General features: G+C 39.8%; 1 long non-coding RNA gene across 1 annotated transcript in view; it reads left to right on the top strand.

Annotated features, from left to right (window-relative positions):
* LOC308061686 overlaps positions 1-18,250 on the top strand; it is a 46,057-nt gene extending 27,807 nt beyond the window's left edge. Inside the window, exon 3 of the long non-coding RNA XR_013927321.1 lies at positions 4,554-18,250. This is a non-coding gene — a long non-coding RNA (uncharacterized lncRNA). The remainder of the gene's footprint in view (positions 1-4,553) is intronic.
* The last annotated feature ends 306 nt before the right edge of the window (positions 18,251-18,556 follow it).

Genomic DNA, 18,556 nt, shown 5'->3' with positions numbered 1-18,556 from the left:
GATTAAACTGTTTCCTGTACAGTTTTAATTTCTAATAGTATAAGAATATGTTTTAGTATAGATTTCAGATATACACTGTCAACCTTAACTCAGTTTTATTGTAAGTTTTTATAGCAAATTTATTAACTGACACAAATACGTTAAAAGGAAACCATATTGTAAGCCAGCCACTGATATAGACAAATTGAAGCTTAAATTCTATCTCAGCTTCTGTTCTCCCCTTCACCTTCCAGCACTTCATTAAATGAAATGATTAACATTGATCACATGCAGTTGTAGCAGAAAGTGGCAAGGTTTGTAAAGGCCATTATTTCATGTGGTAGCTTACTTCATAGTCTCATAGACACATCTAAAATATTGTATCTCCTGTATAGACAAGCTTTTCCTCTATCATAAAATCGTCCTTGTGTCTGAAGAATAGTACTACCACCCATTAGTCATCATTTGAGAGCTTTAGGTGATTTTTTAGTTACCTTGGCTCTGCCCCAAGTGTTCTCTGGAAGGTAAAGGCTGTGGTCCAGCACAAGAAGTGGCAAATAGTTTAAATGTGTTCATGGTAGATTACATTACGGAGGACATGTGCTTTGCCTTTTTTTTTTTAATTAGCTTTCCTAGGGGCTGATAATTTCCTGTCCAGGTAACTTCCTGCAACACAGTTTTGATGGGATGACAATGTCATTTTCCTCTGGGATGTGCCAAAGGGAGGAATCACCACCAGATTTACATTATCAAATAGTGTTAATAGAAAAGACACTTCACAAAAAAAGTTGTGGAGGAACCTGGGACAAGCAAATGCTCCAAAACTAAAAGTCAGGTTGACCGTCTGCTGACACATACTTTCAGGCAAAGTAGAATTAGTCACGGCAAAGCACACTCCACAAAGTATGTTCTGTTTACCTGCATGACCTTTGCCTTGCTTTGATTCACCTCCATTTGTCTATACTTAATTCATAAAATAAGGTGATTTGATTGCCAGCCTAGTGATTAATGCTGAAGTTGAAGTAGAGCTAAATGTTGACTTAAAATATCAGCTTTATCTCTGCACTTCTTGATTTCTTCATAATCCTGATGTTTTAAATGCAGCATTCTTTATAGCAGTTTTTGTTTGAAATTACATTCCTTTGCCACTGGAAAAATACCTGCTAACTAGCCTTGTCCATTATGTCATTATTCTCATGCTATGAACAGATATCAAGAACTAGGTAACTGTATTACACATTAGAAATTGAAAAGACTCACATTTTGACACAGTTCAGCCATGTCAAAAAAGAGAGTTAATGAAATACAGACAAGCAAACAGGAGACAGAGAAAAGGTTAGGAAATGACACAAATAATCCTAATGCTTTTCAACACAGATAAAGCAGTGTGAGGTTGCAGTCATTTGGTGCTTGTAAAGTCTGATACTGTCCTTTTCCAGATTTCTCATATGTGTGGAAGGACATTTTGGGGAGGTACTGGTACAAGTGTTTAAGGGATATATAATGTCATTGACACCCTTTGATTAGGGCAATGCTTGAAAACTTATACAAATATGTATGTGTAGCAATATACAGGTGTGTGTATATATAGATAGGTTTGTAACATATAGTTAACTATATATTTAGTATGGAGTATTGTTCAGCTTGCCACAGTAGAAATTACCAGTTTGATCACTCCATGTCATCTATATATGTATGTAGCTTACTGGGCAGAAAAAACACATTTTACTTTGATCTGAAAGGTGACTGAGATATGGTTTGTTCTGATTTGTTCCATGTCAGTACAAATACAACCTGTATTTTAGCTGGAGAATTTTTATTGTGAGTGGATGGAAAATGCTGTATGGAACAGAAAGAACATAGTTTAATTTTTTTCTAGGCAGAGGCTGAACAGGGAACATAGGCTTTTGGATAAAAAAGCAGTTAAAAAAAGTCTCTTTTGATTTGTAAACTGAGCAGATTTGATCTGGAAATCACCAAGGGAAAATAAATACAGTACATGATAGATGTCATTTTTATAGTGTCATTTTTTTTTGACCAAAGTTACACTTTAGCAGTTCTGCTGACATGATAGATGTTCCAGAGGAGCCTTGTGCCTTGCAGAATTGCAACTGCAAACCTTTATACTTAACACATATCTCCTAAGGCAGTAAGACACACCACAATCAACACTAACATAATTTAAACCTGCATCAGCCAGAAACTACAGATCTGTGTCAGTCATGATTGCTGCCCATTAATGCAATCCTTCGTACCACCTATTATTTTACCACTTGTTATTATACCACCTATCTCTAGGTGGTACGAATGCAGTTTGCATTACCTAGTAGATGTAAAATGAAATTATGCTCATAGAATTGTTATCATCCACGCTGTGTTGCTTCAAAATCATGCAAACTTCAGCGACTAGTCCCATATGGAAAAAAAAGAACTAGGAATAGTACCTAGAGATTTGCAGGACATATATTTGCTGCAGTAAGGCCACTAGGATAAGGGGAGAGCATGAGAGGTGATAATTTTCAGAGGAAGAGTACAGCAAGAGAAACAATAGTAGGCACATAAAAGAACTGAAAAAGAGGAAAAGAGAAAGTGCAAAGTGAATACTAGCACTAAATCTAGCAAAATGTGGTAAAGGAAAAAAAGCAGATATCCAGGGGAGTGAATAAGCCTTTAGTTATCCACAAGTGGCCCCATTACCAATTTAGAATTCATTACAAGCATTAGCATGGCAGCCATCAGCATCGTTTCTGGAACCTCCCTAAATGCTTTCTTTCATCCTTGTGAAAACCTCCAAAGCATAGCAATACAGTGGGCTTGGCGCATCGCCAACTTAGAGCTTCTCAGCTGCATAGCAAAAACAGAGTGATATTACCAGAAGGCTGAAAAAGTGGGGCCAGGCCAATGTCCTCTCCTGTCACTGGAATGGGCAGAGATGGGATGGAAAGGAGCCATAGGGAGGGAGGAGCATTCCTGCAATGGATGGGGGGACTTTCACCCCAGACCTCCCTCTGGCACCTCGGCAGCAGGAGCAGCATCAGCGGTGAGGAAGATCTCCAGGGCTTTGGCACAGCAGTCTACTTTGCTGAAAATCTATTGTTATCCCAGCTGCGCTATGGCTGGATTCCCTCTACTGTGAGCTGAAGAGCAAGGGAGACTGACCAAATCTCTTGATGTTTTGGGCATCTCTGGTTTCATAATATCTGATAACGTGTGAATTGCTGTTCTTGGGGAGGACAGCTAAGGAAGCAACAACGAAGATACGTTGAGTTGAGGATGTTTGTTGTCAAATGCTGTTTGCTGAAAAATACATTTTTGAGTACAGCTAAACTTTTGCAAAAAAACCCTGTGCTGAATTTAATGTACAATTTTAGTTGATAGAGGTTGCAATGTTTTTATGTTTTGTAAATATGTTTATTTGGGTTTGCTTCAAAAATTTCATGTTAAAATTTAATTTTAAATAGCAATGGAAAATGTGTTAATAAGTAAGAACATCCAAACCAAAGTGAAACACATCTTTTTAAGCTGGACAGAATGTTTCATTTTACAAGAAATAATCCTTTTTTTCTAATGTCAGTAGTAAATGTGGGAGAGATGTAAAAAGATAGATTCTAAAATGAGAACTATGCCTCTAGCTTCTCTGAGGACTGCTGCTCTTTCTTGTGTCCTTGGAAGGCATTTGTGCAGTCCTCCAGTAACTGAGACAACATTGTTTTGGCATTTTGTTTTACTGAGCCAGTGGGTCCACACTCAGATAACTGAGTATCTTTTTTTTTTAATCAAATATTGAGTTTGCCTGGGACACTCAGAGATCCAAACACATTTACAAAGACAGCCGTACTGATACAGCATCCTTCATGGTGACCCTCAGAGTGTCTTCAGGGAAACAATGTTCTAACAGCATAATGTTTTCTGAGAAGCATATTGTTTCCCTTGTAAAAAGGAGCAGAGGAGTTTGAAGTTAGCTGGGATAAGCTGATGTTAGTCTGATGGTCTATCAGGAAGAATTCTGCGCTGCATTTTGCAAACTACATTACTCTCCAAGACAATTTTGGTGTAAGAACATAGGGCATCCTAGCACCAAAGCCAAGTTCCAGCCAGGCCTTGTAGAATGGTGGTCTCCAAGTATGCTTGTTGGAAGTTTCCTAGGGGCTAGTAGCACAGTAGATTAGCTATTAAAGGTATAAATCACTGTTTATGTGTAGCTATATAATCAGCACTCTACCCTCTTCTCCCTTTGTTGTTTCGTAAGTATTTATTAATATAAAAATACTTTGGTTTGAGGAAGTTTATACCAGGCTCCTAAAATTTTATAATTGTTTCAGTTTTGTTCTTGATACAGCTTTGGAGATTTCTGGAAAGGAAACAGAAAACTGTATCCTCTCTGACTCCCTGTTGTTCACAATGAGAGAAGAATCCACTTTTGTCTGAACTTTGAATCTAAACTTTCGCTTTTCAAGAAGTGTAGTAATGTTGTTACTGGGTCAGATTTACATAACTAGATTCCTTGATACTGTGAACATTGAAATGACCTATATCTTGATTTTAATTTCCTTCTCTTTCACCTGTATCTTCAGATAAATGTGAAGAAACGTTTACTGCATGGCATTCACTGCCCCTGGAAGACATGTGTAATTTCAAGGTGCTTTTTACTTTTTGAGCAAAGTTTTCTGGATGTTTAATGTGAGTAGTCTTTACTGATCATCTTCAACTTTTATAATGACATTTGATGTTCAAAATGCAGCTTAAAATAGAGCCTTCTTCCAGCTCGCCACTTCTGTATCTGTCAGACACCATTCTGAGACAGTGCTGGGTTGAATGAGAAATATTACAGACTTGGCCTTTGTTGAAGTTTCCGTGAAGACATTTCAGCTTTGAAAGTGTGGAAGAAATCAGCAGCTTACCTGGGTGAGCCTTACCTGCTGGCAGGGAGCAGTTGGTGCAATCAAAAACATTGGTGTTCACTTTCTTTTTGCTTTTCATTTCACCCTGTTGAAGCAGAACAGCATTTTTCCAGAACAGTAACATTTCAGTCCAGAGAAGTTTTATTGTTAATTATAATTCATTATGCTGAGTGACTGCTGGTAATGTTCCGCATGCAACCCAGTTCACACAAGAGACACGATTCCTCAGAAACCTTGCCAAAATACTGAGTGCGGTGTGGTTCCTGAGTAGTAACGAAGGAGGGGAAAGGGAAGAAACGCCACAAAAATGGTGAGTGGCATGGTGAGCTTGTGGCACTCGGTAGCTTACATTGTAGTCATCATGTGTAGATACCTTCATTGCCTAAGTCCATGTCTTAACAGAAAAGAACCATTAGGATAACTTAAATGAACAAGATGGTCTCTAAGAGCCCTGCATGCACTTGGCATGTGTTTGGAGCATCATATCGAGCACAGTCGAAGTAATGGGAGGTCTGGGGTACTGAAGCCGATGTTACATACTGAGAGTAGGTGGTGGCCGAATACTGAAGTCAGATAAAAGAGCAGGAAGCAGACCTGAGGATCAGTGCAGCAAAGAAGTGGGACACAAATATATTCAAACAGGGGTGTTTAGACCACTTCTCAGCAAGTATGATTTCAGCAGTAACATCTTCTCCAGCAAATGGAAGCAACATGGATATTAGTGAGACTTAAAAAAATGGTTACAGCGATTAAGCCTTGAAATGAGAAAACTACTTGAGACTATTGTTACTGTTGTGAACATTAATACTATTGTTTCTGTTTCCTTGGACAGATAGAAATGACCTGAGGAACAGAGAGTAAGGTTTGGATTTGACAGACAGGAGGCAAGACGGCAAAATGTAGTGCCTATGTACGTTTTTAAGGACCCTAATAGTCTTTTTCTAGGATGGCATTAGTATGTTATTATATACCAAATGAGTCTCAGAGGTGCCACATACCTGTGAGCTCACCATCATATTTCCAGCCTGTCCCATCACTCTCACGTGTTTTACATCTGTTGTACATCTGCCTTATTTCAAGCCTGGACTTACTCTTTTTGACTATTAAATTGCCCCAGTTCACTGTAGAGGGTTTAGGTTTTTCATTATTTATGTACAACTGAGGAACTTTAGAGGAGAAAAAAAACACATAAAAATTGTGTTCCTGCTTGGAAAAATCTTATCATCTGAGATGTACAAATATCCCATGCAACTAATTCAAGCGGTGGATAGTAGAAGGTATGTAAACTATCTGAAGGTGTTCACTGCCACCAGTCTTGGACTTCTCCTGTGTAGGAGAACAAGGAGCAATGATTTTGGAGAAAATGAGAGTGCTCATGTTAATTGAGAGCCTGGGAGGAGAGGCTCATCTGAGAAGGGGAACATAAGGAAGAGGAAAAAGAAAGCTTTCCTTGAGGGATGATTGTTTCAGCTAACAGACAACCTGCTAGGTCAGCAGGCCTTGCTTCAAATGATGTGGGAAAGAAGAAGCTGCTGCTAAGGTGAAGATGTCCCATGCCCTCAGGCAGGGATACTAAGTAGGGTTGGCCAAACCCCAGTAGATTTGCTTTGTGAAAAATCTCAGGATGGTTGAGATTGACGCAAGATGTCAGCACACATGAGATTGAGACTTTCTGATAGTTATCACAGAAAGAATATGATGAATCTATTAGCCATCTTAGTGAAATAAGTCTTTTGTAGGGGAATGCCCTGTACAACAGAGTGAGGACATGGGTCTGACTATACGTGAGCGTGTGTGTGTGTGACGGTATCGACCAGTGTATCTTGTCCCCACATTGTGCAGCCACCAGCTCTAGGACAGGGGGTTCTTTTGATGGGCAAACTGGATCCCTGCTTGGCTCTGCCTCTCCTCCAGCTAATCTTATCGATACAGAAATCCCAGCATTGCTGACTGCCCTCATCAACATGGCTGTTTGTTGCTCACTGTCACGGGGATTACCCAGTGAGGAATTTGCGTCTCTCACAAATAGAGTGGAGGACAGGTAGAGCAGTGCAGCAAAGGTGGAGTGAAACTAGATGTCTTGTCTTTTTTTTTTTTTCACTGCTTTTCAATCCAAATCTTTGTAACCAAACCCAGCTCCTTCCCCCACGGGAATTCCATTATTTCACTTTTAAAATCTGGTCATTCTGCTCATCGTTAGGTTAAATCAGGATTCCCTGTGCTGTGCCTAATGTGTTATGTGGGGAATTTAGTAATGATGCTTTAAATCCCTTCCACTTTAAGTTTCAGTTCTTCTCTACAATTAAATTTTACTTTCCTGACAGAATTATTCTAGATTATTTTTAAACAATCAAATTTGCTGTGGACATGTTTCCCTTGATACACTAAGCTTCACCCTCCTCTCCCCACCCTGGAGTGACTTGGAGCTGCATGCACTTCTTGCCCCTTAAGAGAATATCTCAAGGACAAAAAAGCTGTCAAGTGACAGGAACAAAGCACTGGGAAAAGCTGCTCGTCCTTGCTCGCCCACCCAGTCCCTAATAAAGAAAACTAATAATGCCCATTTTAGGTAGCTTGCTTCTACAACTCTAGTCTCATTATTTCAGCAAAGCAGTGTAGGCTGCCGGCTGTATCTTTTATATGTCCAGTCACAGTTTGCAGAGGGGGTCTTTGCTGCTATTCTGAAAATGAGTCCCCGTCCCCCTCCTTTTCTTTGTGTTGCTTTCCTAGATCCTGGTTGAAAGGAGAGTAGGGAGAGCTAGGCATGCAAGGCTGAGGAGGACAGGCAGGGCAGGGGGGGTGAACAGCAGCAATCGTTTCTATTACCTGTGTCATTTTCTCACTTCCTTACTAATACTGTAATAATTAGAAAGGTTCTTATTAAGCTTATCCTGATTCCTTGGTTTAAATGCAGACCAGTTGTTACATCCAGCGGTATCCTGCTGACTGCTGCTCTGAGTAAGAGCATTTCTGCTCACATCCCCAAAGCTTTTCAGCTGTGGAGCCCTTTGGGCAGCCATCTCACAGTTCCCAGCGTAGCTCTGACAGAGGGTGGATTCTGGGAATGTACAGAGTGCCTCTGTAGGGCTGCAGCATGAGTGCTGCATCCTATCTCCTTTAGTGCTGTCCCTACTGGCCTCGAGCCAAGATTAGCCCTTGCTGAACACAAGAAAAATCCAAGTGTTTTTTGGCAGAAATACAAACCACTTGGAGCACGTTGGCGTATGGATGTGAAGTGTTTTACAAGCATCCTTAGAAGCCCAGCACAGCTCTTTGTATCATAAATTTCTGTAGTGTGGACAAGCCTTGAGAAAATACCTGGGAGAAGAATGGGAGGTAACTGTCAGGGTAATTACTGACTTGGGGGAAAAGGAGGCCGAAATGGAGGAGAGAAGAGAGGCTTGTTGGTTGAGCAAAGTTTTAATAGTGCAGTTTGACCAAGAACTGGAAATCAGAGAGGAACTAAACACATTTTCATGTTGAGGTTTGTTTTTTCCCCTGCTGTTAACAGAAACTAAAAATAGCTAAAATCAGAATAATTTACTTTCATCAAATAGAACATTTAAATTTACTAGAAACCAAGTTTTCCCAGATTTCATTTTGGAATTAGAATTACTAGACTACCCCCATTTTACTGTTACTTCTACATCACACAGTCCTCCAATCTCTCTTTAATTTGCATTGGGACAATAAGAGGTTTCTGCAGAGACTATATCGTATTTGTGTGTCTGTACAGAGTCTCTGCATCATTGCATTCTTCAACATGCTAATGTTGATACTAGTATTTTCTGCATGAATTTCCACATTTTTATTTCTTAATTGATGCCTTCAATGCAGACCACAATTTAATTCCGTTTCATCAGAAATGATGACCAATGTTCTTTCGTGAAACTGAATATTCTTTGCAGCTCTCTCATAAGTACATTGACAACCCAACAACCTATTTTTCTTAGCCATTTAACTGATGAAGAGGATGTGAAACTCCTGCATTAGAAAAATCAAAGAAAAACCCCTTCACTCTCTTAAATTCTTGTCTCAGTTTCACTATTATGAATCCGGAGAGAAAAAATAATGAAGTCATATCATCTTTATTTGTCTCTCCCATCTTTATCACTTGAAGACTCACTGGCTAGTTAGGTTTCCATAGCTATGGAATGGGACACATTTGTGAAGCTGCTTGAAGATTAGTGGGTACTCAAGACAATAAAGCAGTGATAGAATGACCCCAGTTAACAGGTTTTGTCTTGGCAAGGAACTTATTCCCATCTACCTTAACAAGCTTGAAAGTAAAATAAACAGAAGCTGTCAAGGTCTGTGGAGGTGTGAACATAATTTCTGAGTATGCAGAGGTTTCTGCTTAGCTCTGGTTCCTCTGTTGCATTCAGACCATGCCAAACATGTCCCACCATCTGACATGGCATAGAATTTCAAACCAAACCAAACCAAATGGTTAAGTATTTGTATCCATTGTTTGTCATACAGAATGTACCCTCAAACATGGGACAGAGAGCACTAAGAAGTGTTCTGCCTCCAGTAAGCCTCTAGAGAGTATATATGCTATCACATCTCTTTGCAGAGCAAAACGTGCTCTCCCTATGTGCTGCTCTTCTGTTAGTGCGTAAGGATACAGGAATTGTGGTGAGTGAACTAAATGATGCTCTGTCTACTTATTCTTGGTACCTCCTCTGGGGAGAGGACGGACCAGTCCCTGTGCCGGACTCCACAGCTGTTTACTGCATTTCTATGCCTTACAAAGCCAATGTCCTATAATAAACAGTTTTCTACAGTTAGGAAATGATACTGTGATGTTACCAGTTTATTGGAGGAAGCTATGGGAGGAGGCGAAACTGGATGAAACTATGAGACAGGAGAGAAACTGGCTGAGAAACAAGTATTCAGGAAAATTATAGGTATTTTCGTAGCATGGCAGTACTGGGAAAGCTTTGCAGAAAGTGTGGATCTTTCTTCTCTGAACAAAAGAGACATTTGACTTCAGTTCTGCATCTGGATGACTGACAGTGAATCTTCAGAAAAAGAAAAGAAAAACCATTGGACTTCTGAAACTTAGAACAACCTCCTAGAGGCTGGAAATAAATCTGAATTAATGACCCCAGCATGGTGAGAAGGTGCACAGTGCCAGCTGTGAACAGAGATGCACTGGCAGAGCCTCCCATCCTCTGCTCCTTGCTCTGATGGCTACTCGTAAGTTCCAGGTTACTCTAGGGGCTGTTTCTCCCAGGGCCACCAGCAAGCTGCTCCAGGGAACACTGCTTACCTTCTGCAGCTGGAAGGAGCTGGGCTGTCTTGCTCATTTTACCAGCACTTACCAGCATGGCATTTTCAGACTGCAACTGATTAAGGAGGACTTGCACGATCATTTTATCCACTGGATCTGAAGGACTGTCAGTCTTCAAGGGGACAGTGGGAGCCCTTGAGGAGGGAAATGTCTTCAGCTGGCACTCGTAGTAGTGGGAGATGATCATGCAGAGCCTTGATTGCAACCAACATTTAAAAATACATTCCTAGAAACTTCAGCAAGGCACGACAAAATTTCTAAGGTGCTAACTAAAGACAAACCTTTAGGCCGTTCTCTTCAGTTGTTCCCAACCTGTGTGTGCATGTGGGGAATTCACTGATATATAAATTTAGGAACATTGAAGTGTAGGATACAGGCTGCAACTAGTAATGAAAAAAATGGTGCTTTTGATTACTTCACCTTCAACAAGTAGGACAGGAAACAATAAGGCAAATGGGGACATCCTTCTGTGTGGTTAGCAGCCAAATATCAAACATCAACTAAAGATTAAAAGTAATTGTCATATATACTTAGTCTTTGTGCTTTGATATAGACTGAGAAGAAGGCAATTTAATCAATTTGTTATGCTTTATGTGATATGCATGTCTCAGAAGTTTGTTGTTTTGAAGATGGTTTTGAAAAAAAGAGAAGGAAAAAAGTCAAAGCGATCTCATCTACAGTTAATATGCTAAAAGTGGTTATCAGAGAGGCCTAGAAAAATATTTAAGTAGAGGATGCTAGAGTTCAAAGTAATAATACTGGAGGTTAACATGATAATGAAGTTTGGCCAGACACGTGGCCAGGAGTCCTTTCACTACATGGCATCAATATATACCATTCCTGCCTCCTGCAAAAGATTTTGTACACACTCTTTGAATTTTTCTTGTGAGGATATCTGGACTGTTATTAGTTTGACCTTGATCTTTTTTGACCTATCTGTAAACTGTCTTTCCTTACTGATACTCTATTTTTTAATTGTTTTACTTATTAAAAAATAAATATCATTAATATATAGCAGGTCAAGCCTTGCATAAGATCCCTCTTGGAGTAATCTATTAGGCTATGGAATCTGGCACACAAAAATAAGATAAAAAGACCTTAATTTGCTATAATAAAAATGACTATGGCCAGCTACAATTCACAGCCACAGCAAAAGAAAAACTGATGCTGAAAATTGGCACATTGAGATACTCTTACTGTTCAAGTCCAATTATCTCCTTGGTAACAAGTTCTTTCATTCATTACATATTGTATTGTCAGAATAAACCATGTAATAGTGCTGTATCTGGGTCCGTACTGCTCCTGCAAGTATGGAATATGGAAGCATAAATATGCAACCTGCTAACCAGTTTCTTATTCTTGCTGGAAAATTAAAATATCCCTGTGAATCCGTATCTGCCAGATGATTGTACTCTTCACTTCTCATGTGCAGCTTTCCTTTTAGATACCAGTCACCAGAAGTGAATGGGCTCTAAGTTATTTACTGACTGGTGAAAGAAAAAACTCCACCTGGTCATGTTTTAAAGTTCACCCCTCACAAAAAAATTGTGATTTTACCATGCTTATAACCTCCTTCAACCTAACATGTTTTATACAATTCATGCTTTACAAAAGTTGAATGGACTTCACTGGAAGCACAGGTGAAATATGCTGAGGTGATTTCCATAACACCTCAGACTCGACTTAACGTGGTTGCAGCTCTGCGTGCTGAAGGTGTATCTTGATGTTGTTGATTTTTGTGGGATTTTTGTGACCGATTCCAGCTTAACTGTAATTAAGATAATGGCTGCTGGGGGATGAGAGTGGAAGAGGCCTTTCATTCAATAATTATCAGATCTAGTGTCAAGGAAACTGCTAAATGTGAGAAAGAACAAGGCAGAGCTAGGCTGTTACAGCCTTGTGTACGCTGCTATCTGTTTTGGGCCAAGATCCAAAAGCATTCAATGGTCTAAAACAGCATCCAGAGATTTCAGCTGGGATAGGAGCCCATTTCTCTTTATTGCACAAGCACATAGGAAGAGATGTTCTCCCATCAAAGACTTTGCAGTCTTGCTAAAACAACAGAGAGAAAGGGAATGGGATGAAAAGATGAAAGCAACTGGGACTAGAACACGGCTTATATATGGTTTTGTTATGGCATCTTTTGTGAAGCCATGGAAGCAGTGAAAGAGAATACCAGAATATTCACCTCTTCACTGATTCCTTCTGGACATTCAGGAGATCTGAAATATCATTTCTTGGACCAAGGTATAATATCATATAGTGCCAGTACAGTTAGAAACCAAGAAAGGCATACTGTAAGAATGATGGCCACAGCTCCCTTATGTAGGAGAGAGTATTACCATTTGTAGCAGGAGCTATGTACCTTTTAGGTTAGAGCCTACCATCCTGCTCGCATCCTGCTGCTAAGTTATTGGTATTAACTTGGCATGTTCTGTCAGTCATTACCCTCAATGCCAATCCTAACTTTTCTTGGTAGTAGCGAAAGTGGGAGCATTAGGACAGAGAGCACTGCTGTGCCTGAAGTAAATAAGAAGTCTACCCTCCTCTGATAAAAACCAGTCTCCATCAGAGTGGTGTCTGCTGCTGCTAATGGCACTTCATGCAGGGGTGGGTGATTTGAAGGAGACCATTTAGTGTAGGTGCACAGTTATCACAAAGTGATCAATTTTTAGGTTTGTTGGGGAGATAGTAAATTGGGAAATGAGCCAAAAAATGAGATACTAATATTACTGGGACTCACGTAATGTCCCAGGGACCAAACACCTGAATATTCCAGAGAGAGCAGTGTCCCGCAAAGTCAGATGAAAAATCAAAACCGATGCATATGTGGTTCAAAAATGTTGATGGGATCTAACTTTATCGGCGCAGTTGCATGTATGTGAATTCACGTACATGTGATGATTTTGTACAAAGCAGAGATTTCAGTGGGGTTCCTCTCACCTCTGTGGTGTCACGCAAGTGATGCTTGCTTCAGCCCCACTGTGTACAGTGCAGCTGACCCACATCTAGATTTACACTGGCAAGTACAGTTGTGTAGTTTTATTCGGAAGCACTCAAAAATATTCCTAGCCTGAAAGCTTTTCAGCTACACATTATATGTATATGTTGGCTGGCAAATGAACACTCTGGAGTGTGTTAATGGTTTCTTAGGAACAGTTGCACTTCCCTTAGCCAACTTCAGCTGGCATGTTGCCTGAACACAGAAATCTTCCCAATTGCAAGGAGTGCCATGATAATGGGACAGTAGGTTCATGAAGAAGAGATGTTATTTTTATATTGGACGCTTCAGAGAAAACTGCCACAACCAGCAATCCAATCTTGGACTCTCTGCCATTTTGAGTATTTCTGTTTTATCATCTGACAAAAGGGGAAAAATACACTTAGCAGTGGTGCTTTTCTGCTAACTCATTCCAAATTTAAACATCAATGGGTTCTGCTACAGTTTTTTTGTAATGACATGAAGACAGAAGAGTTTCTCACTTAGACATGCTGGGAAAGTGCTTTCTCTTATCACAGGGCAAAAAGCTGCAGCCAAAGAAATAGATCTAGAAAGGTCTAGGAAAAGTCTTTCACAACTGGACACTGAAGAAATTTCTCAGGGGAAAAAAACTAAACCAACCCACAAGTGAATAGTTCTGTAATATCTTGGGTTTTCTCATATGTCCCAAGTCTTGAAGTTCTCCATTTCACTATTACACCTGCTGTCACATGGAGAAGCATGAAATTGGTATTTATGAAAGTGACATGAGTGATCATGCAAATACCCCTCTCCGTGTAACATCAAGCAAAGGATGCCAAAAGGTGGCCATGCACTACCCACTGGAGTCTCAGTTAGATAAGGAACTGCTGATTCTGAAAAGAGGGAAAGAGGGATGTTTTTATTCCCTAAGGCAATGATAATGCCACTTAAAATACCACTATATTTCTGAGTTTTGAACTAGCTGCTGTCCTCTGTAACTTCAGATGTATTTTAGGATTACTAGTGTTGAATTTGGAAAGAACTTGAGGGTTTTAATACAAATATTCATGTCAAAAGAGAATTACAGATATGCATATTACAGGGTGCTTTCACAAGATTCTGATACTGGAAGCTAAACAGAAATTAAAGTACTTCCAAGAGGAATTTGGATAGGGAATAGGGATTTTCCCAGCCCTATTGCAAGTTTATGAAATCTGTTTGATGTGTGTTTTTGAGGAGGACAGAGAGCCCTACGTCTAAGTTTTTAAATAATTAAGAGACCCAAGTAGGGCACTATTAACTTTCCACATTGACTTTCTTAATTGATGTTGGATCTCAGTGACTTTTAACCATGAGTGAACCCTGTCTCCCACCACTAAACCATGGCAAAATTCTGATTCATAAAAATACTGCATACCTACAGTGGGATTTACTACTAAGGCTATAAAATCTGAGCAGGTGAAAATTTGTATCAGCTTAATACAATTTATACAGGTATCTTTTTCATTGACCTAGCTGAACGCTGATGGTTCCTACTAAATTAAAGGCATTAATGGAACTGGTTCTGATGGGACTGAGGTTATGCTCTGAGGCTGACAAGAATGGAAGTTTTTACCTTTGCTAGTGAAGCTGCTTCATTCCGTATGGTCTTGTCCTCCTAAATTAGCACTTTTCCTATACATTACTGCAATTGCTCTGGCATTCCTTTAGTTTCACCAGAAATGGAGCCACAGTATGTCTTAGCAGCTGACAGTGTTTTAAATATAACAGTGCTTGATGAAAGAAGATCTGGATTTTATAAACCTGCCTTTATTACTGACTAATTTTTTCCCTATGCAGATTGTTCTTTCAGCTGGTGTGATAGACTCTGGTGGTCAATGATAGGATTTACCCCAGTCTGGCGTGAATGACTCCAAGATTTTCTTTCCCTTGGAGCCTTTTTCTATGTATTATGCATGTTTGTGTGTTTGTTTATCTGGGAATGTAGAAAACTTATTTGATTGACCTTAGCTCCAAAGTGACTGTAGGGTGTATAATCTTTTGCAAGTTATAGAGGTATCATAAAAGACGGAGTCTGCCTGGGGGCACCTGTAGTGGGATGGACATGAGGGTAAAAGAACAAAAACTCACAGGAAATCTGGTTTCATGAATTCTGCAGCCCATGGAATAGCTATTATTAATATATTGTTATTAATAAATGTAGTCTTCTGAGGTCTTGAAATCCAGTGCTCTTTAAGTTACAGCCTTTGATATAACAAATGTGTTAAGAAAAAAATATATAGTGAGAGATTACATCCACTGAAGCTGGGGATATTTCTTACAGCATTTCTTCTTCCCAGCTCATTATCTGTATGGCTCATTGTCCCAGTGCTATGTCTCCCATAGAGAGTTAAAAAAAGCGATAAACAAATAGATCTCAGTTTAGCAGCAGACCCTTCTGGGAGAATATTTGTAAAGCTGGAATTTTTCTGTCTTCCAAATTTCCTGGTGATTTTGTATCTGAATGTTTTTCAGATATGAAAGTCTTTTCATATCAGCTTGACAGGAAGCAGTGCATACCACACCGCTGCGAAGTACCTAGAGTTTAAAATGAGAGATGAACAACCTGGCTTAGCAGGGATGCAGGAAGAATTGGTTCAGCCCTCAAGCCAAATCTCAAACCAACCCCAAACTAATTTGTGTCTGACTGAATGTTGTCTTTGAATCTTATTTGTTCCAGGGTTCCCTGGAGAAAGAAGATAGCAGTGAATTTTGAGCTGCCTCTTATGTAGGGAAGCCCCATAACTCATGAGATTTGGAAAAAGCATCTGGTGAAAGCCCAGCAAGGGGTTGAAAATGGATGCATTAAAGACAGAAATAGGGCCCAAGTTCCTCAGAAGTTGTTATCCTGTCTGCTAAAATGTCTCTTTGGTTGTTTCCCTAGTCATGCCATGACAATAACAGTACTCTGCACTATTACAAGAGTGGTTGGTGAGAGAAGAGAAAAAGTGAGGTAGTTCCCTTTGCTCTAAGGCAACCTCAGTGAGCAATACATACGAGTCTTCACATTCAATTCCAGCTATCTTCGATAAAAGGGTTGTTTATTTACCACAGGGTAGAAAAGCAAAGGTAAACCAAAAAAGAAATAATCAGAAAATAAAAGTTAAACAGACAGTAAGCACAATAAACCAGATTACTTCAGGGATACATTTGACCCAGCTAAATATATTATTGCAAAAGAAGCATTCAAGCTGGGCATGAAAGCTGACATCTTGAAACTCATTTAGTGTCTAAAGTTAGGCACCTAAATCTAGGTTGGGAGTGCTTAAAAAAAAATAATAATAAAAAAGAAACCCCAAATCTTTCCTAAGGTGATCACATTTCTGCAGTTCTTACAAATGTGAGCAGTACCTGAGGGGAACTGTGTTTTGCACGTCTACAATTCAAGCACTCCACTTGAGACAACCCAGCACAGGGCTGTAGTGAAACTTCAGGGCACAGCGTCAGTTTGGCAACTCTTTTCCTGCATTCCTGCCCCTGCAGATGCAATGAAAACACAGTAAAAAACACAAGTAAGCAGCTTTGTACCTGGGTTACAGTGTTGCTGTAGGAAATAGGTATTTATAAGCACTTAGCTCCTTTTCTCTCTGTATTTGTTCCTAACTTGAGATTTTTATTTTTTTTTTTTTTGCCTTTACATTGCTCCTACCATCTTGCTTGGCTAAACATTCTAGCTTCTTTGTGAGAGCACGGGAATGGGCCATGTCTAAGTAAGGATCATGAAATATAAACTGCACTCATTTTCACTTATGATATACTCCTTTTTATTTCTGGAGAAAGAGCTTGCAATTCAAGAGCTCTTGTGGAAGGGATTCAATTGCCACAGTTCAGATCCAAAAAGCTGTACAGTATTCATACTTTCAGTTGATTCCAGGAGGAAGTAAGGGAGGTAAATAAGAGTTAGGAGTACTTCCATGGACCTAGAGACCATGCTCAGTAATGCAATTCATCTCTCCCAGGCAATCAGATGGAAGTTGTTTTTGCTATAACAAAAAAATCACATTTCTGCTGTAAAATTGCTGTGGAAGCTGCATGATCTGACCTGTGTGTTTTGAGCACTGTAAAGCCCATTTTTCTCTCATTATTTCACATTCAGTTTTGGTTTACTCTCTATTTGTATTGTTTACAATGTTAATGATTTGCATTTAATAGAATAATTCTGATTCAGTTCCATTGTATAAATTGGTCCTCCAGGTGTTCACATAAAATCCTATTACTGTGTTTTCTCCCAGCACATCTTGGGATACAACATCCCATTACTATGAAAATGGAAATAACTGTATTCCCAGTCAGGTGAAGTGTTGCATAGCATAACTGCCATGCTACTAAATTTTAACACTCAAATTTTCTTATACAATGTAATTCATATAAAAAATGCAGGACAGTGACTGTATGTACTGTGGTTTTTTTAAGTTTTAGCAAGGCTCAATCTAGCTGCATGAGCTGTGTGAGCAGGAACTCCCTCCCCCACCTCTTCCATATGTTCTGAATTAACTGCTGCATTCACATGAGCAAAATGGAGCTGGAAATAGAAACTGGAGCTCAGATCCTCCTTTGGCATAAACTAGTGCGTTTACACTGAAGCTGAAGGGTATGGGTTGCTGTAAACAACTGAGGATGTGGCCCTTAAAATTTCACTTAGTTCATTGTCTTAGCCTCTAAAAGAAGAACATCTCTCCCTGCTTTGCAAAATACAGACACACTGTTTTAGAAGATGGAAATGTGTCCCTTTTTAAAGTGCTGTGCTATACATCTTCTGAGAAAGTCTTGGTAGAAAATTTAAGAAACCTTAAGTCCTTACTTTTTAAGATCTTTACATGCTTTCACAATACCATTAAACTTGCTCAGGCTAGAATATTAACTCTAGAAAATGAGGAATCTCAGCTCTTTGTCAAAGTGTTAAGGGCACCATGCTCAAGCAACAGGAAAACCCTCAGATTGCTCTGAAGATTGGGAACAGCCAGAAGGGATTTACCAACAGAGAATTGTGCTTAACTAGCCCAAATGGCTTCTGTGGTGAAATGCTGGGCTTTGTGGCTAAGTAGAGAGCAGTGGATGTTCGCCTCAAGCTTAGAAAAGTACCCACATAGCTTCATTGAGTAGATAAGGATGGGATGTGTGGTAGTGGTTAATGACTTGAAGACTAATTGGCAGCAGTCTGGTGTTCCTGGGGGGCTGACACTGGAGCTGATCCTGTTCATCGTCTTCATCAGCAGCCTGGATGATGGGCTGGCATACACGAGTCAGTCCTCTGCAAGGTTGTGGTTGGCATCGGTCTGGGGGATGCAGCTGGCGTGCTGGAAGGCAGGGCTGCCATAGAGGGACCTCAAGAAACTGGATGAATGGGCAGAGAGGAACTTTGTGAAGTTCAGCAAAATC

Source organism: Falco punctatus, assembly GCF_963210335.1.
Source record: "Falco punctatus genome assembly, chromosome: 3".
Lineage (NCBI taxonomy): Eukaryota > Metazoa > Chordata > Aves > Falconiformes > Falconidae > Falco > Falco punctatus.
Note: the sequence above shows the minus strand (reverse complement) of the source record. Positions and strands in the feature narration are given on the sequence as shown.